This window comes from Saimiri boliviensis, chromosome 3 (assembly GCF_048565385.1).
Source record: "Saimiri boliviensis isolate mSaiBol1 chromosome 3, mSaiBol1.pri, whole genome shotgun sequence".
In the NCBI taxonomy this organism is placed as follows: domain Eukaryota; kingdom Metazoa; phylum Chordata; class Mammalia; order Primates; family Cebidae; genus Saimiri; species Saimiri boliviensis.
The window spans coordinates 3,801,739-3,807,738 of NC_133451.1; positions in this window are offsets into that span (position 1 = coordinate 3,801,739).

Genomic DNA, 6,000 nt, shown 5'->3' on the forward strand with positions numbered 1-6,000 from the left:
CCGTCACCTGCCAGCACTCAGGACCCCCAGTCCCACCCAGGCCACCCTTTCCTTGAGAGCAGCAGCATTTCATGTGATAACTCATACATTTCATGGGGCTCAGAGAGGCGGGTTAACCTGCCTGAGGTCACATAGCTGGTGATAAGCCCCAGCAGAGCCCACGTTTCCTGGCTCCAGATGAGAAATGAAGTATTTCTTGAGTATTTCCACCAGCTCCTACTGCCTCCCAGGAGGTTTTCAGGAATGGGCAACTTCCCAGAGACCCCACACAGAGGCGCAGCATGAGCAAGGGTCTGGAGGGAGGAGGTGCAAGTGTGTTTTAGGAAATGGGGTGCCAGCGTGGGAAGGGCGGTGACACAGACAGGAGGCTGGGCAGAGGGGCCGTGTGCCAGGCCTAGGGGAGAAGTTGGTAGGAGGAATGCTTGGGCAGAGCATCAGGTTTTTATCTGAGCCCCTTGGGCTGTGAAGTCTGCAGAGGAAATGCGACCTCCCACCCAGGGCTGGAGCCTGCACTCACTTGCTTAGCAGTGTGGCTGGCTGAGCAGGTCACCTCTGAACCACAGATCCTCTTCCCTGCAGGGGGTCAACTACAGCCCCCACGCCTGGGGGTCCTGGGGATTAACTCGGAGGATACGGGAGGATACGCATCCTGGTACCTGCTCAGGGAAGAACGTGGGCAAACCTTCCCCTTCTTCCAATCCTCATCCTGCCAACCGCACCCTCCAGGGCTGTGGCCGGGGCTCAGCGGCAGATGTTCACCACTCCATCATCATTGCCGTCTGGAGAGACTTTCTTTTCCGCTGGATAAGCAGAGACAGAAACCTGGCTTCTCACCCTGCCTGCTGCAGGGACACGTGACACCTTGCTCTGAGTCCTGGTGTCTTCATCCATGAAGGGGGCACCGGCACCCACCCTGAGGGTATCGTGAGCCCCAAGTGCCACCAAACCCAGTCCGGGAACCACCTGCCAAGGGGACTTCTCAGCGCCCAGAGCAGGGCCCTCCCCTCTGCCCACCTTTCCGCCACACCCCCGGCCTTCCCTCATGGCTCTCCTCTCCACGGACGAGGACTGGGCCTGCCTCACCTCTTCAGGCCGACTTCATGGAGCCGGAGTGGTTTGATGACAACCCCTGTCCGTGGTTGAGGAAACTGAGGCCCAGAGGTGACTGTGTGGCCAGGGACCCCTAAGGGTAAGGGGGCGGAGCAAACTGTGGACCCAGAAGGGTCCCTCTGCAGTCAGCCTGCACTCTGAGCCCACCCCGTCCCAAGCCAGTGTCGTGGGTAGCATGGGGTGTGTCCCTGTGCCAGGCCACAGAGCAGCACCATCCATCACTGGTGTCCTGCTCAGGGTTCCCCGTTAGGCTCTCGGGAGGTTTCAGGCAAAATAAAATAAAGCAACCACTACCAGGAGAGGGGGGCTTGGCCTGCGTTGGGGGGTGCCGCCTGGAACGCCGACCCGCTCAGGGTTCGTGTGTGCCTGGCCCAAGCCTGTCTCAGATGCGGTTCCTACCAGATATACATAGACATGCACGTGTTTTTCTTAACTCCTGTATTTTAATCCCATGGCTGAGCTGGTAGGAAAGTGGGGAACAGAAAGAATCCAAATCTTCCATTGCAGCTCCGCGTGGAATTCAGAAGGAAATCTTCCTCGGTGCAGGCAGCAGTGTGAGTACTTTACAGAAGCAGCTCCAGGCTTTGGATCCTGCCCCCGACTCCGGGGGTGGGGGCTGCAGGGGGGGGGGGGACACGTTGCCGTGGCACTTGCTGGCGAGGAAGCCGCCCTTCCCGGCTGTGCTGGCAGCCGGCTGTATTTTTATATCACATCCATCGGCAGGGCTCAAATATTCCAGTGCAGCGTCGGATCAAAACACACAGCGCCTGCAGGCCCATCTCGAGTCTGGTTGGACAGCCTCGGCCTTTCCACGAGCCAAGTCCCCACCTCCCGTCAGCCCACGGTGGCCCCACGTGCAAGGGGCGGGGGAGGAACAGCCCCAGGACCCTGTGCAGAGTGTCACAGGCACCCCTAGATACAGATGACTCTGCCATCCCTGGGCAGGCATGGGTGGCCTCCGATATGTGCCGGGGGGCATCTGAGAAGCGTGGCATGGAGGTGGGGTGGGGCTGACAAAGACAGGAGGGTCCCTAGAGCTGAGGAGCAGAGGAGGGAGAGACTCCGGTCTTCAAGGCCCCGGGGAGGCTTTTCCATCCTGAGGTCTCCGTTGTCCTCCCACGGGATCTACCTTGAGTGGCCAGGGGACACCTGGCCTCCACTCCCGAGGGTCAGCACCCTCTGTGTCCTGGCATGCCTTCGGAGGGCATGAACTACAGCGGGCAGTGGAGGAGGACGGAGAGGCTGGGCGCTGACAGGCTCTCTGGGCCATGCCCTGCCTGACCTGCCAGTGGAAATGGGCCGCCCGGTGTCTCCAGCCTGGACCCGGGCCTCTACTCCAGCGGGGCTCAGTGCCACCCCGCCGAGATCTGCCTGGGAAGCAGAATCAACTGCAAACTCCGGGCCAAATAAAGCTCTGGGGATCAAAAATGCCTTTCTCTCCTGCCAAGAGGGTTTGTGGCTGCTCTCAGGAAAAGCCTTGGGTACAATAGTGTCGTTATGGTCCCGATAAGGAATCAAGCCATGCCAGGCAGAGATGGGGTGCTGGCACAGAACGCTTGGTTAAAGACATTCTGCCCTTATACCCGAGCACAAAACATGCCCAGAGCTGCCTGGCAGCCATGGAGAAAAAGGAAACAGGATACGAACTTCCCTCCTACCACCTGATGCAAGGTTGACAGGGAAATCTGTAGATCAGGCGTTGGCAGCTGGACCTGCCTAGAAGCCCACCAATCCTGCAAAGCCTCTGCAACTCTGGAGACTCGGCCTCCAGGGGAGGGCTTGGAGGACTGCAGAGAACCCCAGAGGGACATTCCTGCCATATTCCCTATTGAGGTGGGGGAATGGTCACATCGCAGTCCTGGCCTCCATCTCCAGCTGTACCAGGCTGTGGGGGAGGACAGTCATGGGGGAGGGGCGCCCAACTCAGTGTCCCAGACCGGCCCTGTGGCTGTGCAGCCTCCGCTGGCCCAGCACCGTCCCTCCCTCCCAGAGCTCCCAGGCAGGTCACGATCTGCTGCCAGCTCCTCCGTCCTCACCGCCGCTCGTCCCACTTCCTGCTCTGGCTTGGCCATGGCCCCCATGCCTTTCCGAATTAATGCTTTGTCCCCAGGAGTGCCCTTCCTGCCTGGTGTCGCATGACAGCCTTACACACGGCCTTCACAACTCAGACCAGGCCCATCTCCAGAGCACCGATGAAGCCTCCAACCCTGCTCTCCCCCAGCCTGGGTCCCAGAGTCTGGACTAGGCCCTGCTCCGCTCAGTGCGGGGAGCCCAGAGGGGCACACGGACGGTGGGTCATTTGGCCAGGCAGCAGCTGGGCTGAGCAGGCCTCCCCTGGGCTGCGGAGCCAGCCATCCTCGCCCACGTGGAAGTCCCGAAAGGATCATCCCCGGACTCCGAAACCAAGAGCCACCCCTGCCGTGCCCCCTGTGCCAGGACACGGGCCCCTCAGGCTGGCAGTGAGAAACTCCTTGCAGCAAGAGGCCGTGCTGGCGGGGGCTGGGCACTGGCGCTGCAGGAGGATTTCCACCTCACGGGCAGCCCGGCTGCTGCGGTGTCTTCTCCACTGCTGGGGGGCTGGCTTTTTCCCGGGCTAATCGGCAATTAACCGACTGCGGCATCGATGAAAACAGACGTTTCCCCGCCGCCTTCAGAAGCCCAACTCAGCCACTGAGTGCCCTCGGGAAACAGGTGCCCAAGAGGCCGTCCAGTCCAATCGCCCCCTTCCCACTCCGCAGAGGCCCAGAGTGCATCAGGCATAATAACGCAAGAGCAGACGTGACAGCAACCCCGGCCGCCAGCATTTGACGTGCCCACCACGTGCCAGGCTTTGGGCCGGGCGCTCTGGGCATGTGCTTGTCATGATTCTGCCAGGCGGGATCGATGTACCCATTTTACAGATGAGAAAACTGAGCTCCAGAAAGGGACTGCCGTGGAGAGATGCTGTGTCAGAGCCAGACGCTGGGTTGTGCTGCATACTCACCCACCACATGGGGTCCCTCAGCGAGAGCGGTCACCATCCACGGTGTTAGCTTCATTTTACAGATGAGAAACCCAGCGCAGAGCGTGCGTGTGACTTTTCCTGTGTCTTCTGTCTTCCGCATCTGGCGTCCCTACCGGCTCGCTGTGAGCAATCGCTCTTCCTCCTCCATTGCAAACCACGTTTAGATTACTCCTTGACCCAGTGGGGCCAGGCAGGGCCCAAGAACCACACTCCACCGGCATCGCTGCATGGTGTTTGCCGTAACCCGCGCTCTGACGCCTCGGCAGCTATGTGAGAACAGCAGTGCCCCGTGCCCCTCCACGACGGGAGCGAGGCCTGGCGCTGTGCGTGTGACGTCGTCTTAGGATCGATTCAGAACAATGAGGCTGCTTTTCGAGATCACCCCGCCCAGGATACACGATGCCAAAATGTTTGTGGTGAAACATCAGTTACCCGTTTCCTAGAGCGTGCTGCCTTCGCAAATTGAATTCCAGGCAAAATCAGCCCTCTTCTAATTGATCCAGATGAAGCTGTTATTCAAATTGATTGTTGTTGTTTGCACGACTGTTCAAATACGAGGCAGATGACAGAGAGATTCTCTCCCCCGATGCTGCTCAGTAACCCACCGCACCTGGCAGTCGGGGCCCCCTGCCAAGGTGGGGTTTGCTGAACGCAGAGGCGTGACTTGCCAATTTGGAATAAACGATCCATCACGTGCCGGGAGAGGGCGGGAGGACTGTACGAGGTTGATGGGTGTCGCCTGGACCCGCTCCGGGCTGTCTGTTCCAGAGCCTCACCATGAGGATGCCTCTTCAGGGACCCCGTTATGAGGATGGGATGAGGAGTGACTGTGGGTGGCACCTTTGTCAGCTGGCACTGGGGTAGGTTTCTCAAGATTGCTAAAGTTGGGCGCGCAGGCCCCAGGCTTTTGGGCCCCTGACTGGGGCCCAAAACCTGACTGAATCACATGATGCCCTGAGCCTGGGTCCTCTGGAAAATGGGCCAAGTCCCCCTCCCCGACCCCGACCTCCCGTGGCTTCTGCGCAGAGCCAGTGAGGGCCCTGAGACCTCAGGAACATTCATAAAAACACGCTCATTAAAGGGCTGGGCTCTTCGAGGCGGTGGTTCCGGGCAGACATGGCCCAGCCTTCATCACAGAAGCCCCAGCGGGCCCATGTCAGGCCCTCCAGGTGGGTGACCACTTGACCTTGGGGGCACTGGCCCTCTGGGGAGGGGCTTCTAGAGGCCTGGGGCGCAGGGTGGAGGCGGGGCAGGTTCCCGGGCCCTCCTCCCTGGAGGGAAGGGGCCTCCTGGACAGCCGTGCACAGCCCGGGTGCTCAGGCCCTGCCCTAGCTGGGGAGGAAAGTCGTCCAGGCAGCTGGCTTCTGTCTCACCTCACTCCCAGGCCCTGCACAGAGGCCTGCACACAGCAGGCACTTAATACATGCAGGAAGAATTTATGTGAATGTATCAAAGGCACAGTTCTGCCCTCAAGGTGGCTGTGACCCGGCTGGGGAAGCAGGACAGCGTCTGGCCCGAGCAGTCACAGTGGGGAAGGGATCCCCGCACCTCTGTCTCCTCTTCCTCTGCTCTGTCCCAGGCGGCGGTGGGGCAGGTGCCTCCAACACCACAGGATGCCCCTGGTTCACTTGAAGCATCTAGAGACCACCTGGACCCCTTCTATGGATGGGGAAACTGAGGCTCAGAGAGGCTTCTCTAAGGCTGCTGTCCACTCAGAGCATAAAGTTGGGGCTCTGGGGTCATCCTCCTCCGAGCTCCCTGTGCTGGCTCCTCCAAATAATCAGAAAAGCAGAGCTGGGGGCCGTGGGGTCTGGAGGGGCACCACCGGCTCTGCCATGGACCCTCCGCATGCAGGGAAAGGAGGCCACAGAGGCCGGGGAGGAGTT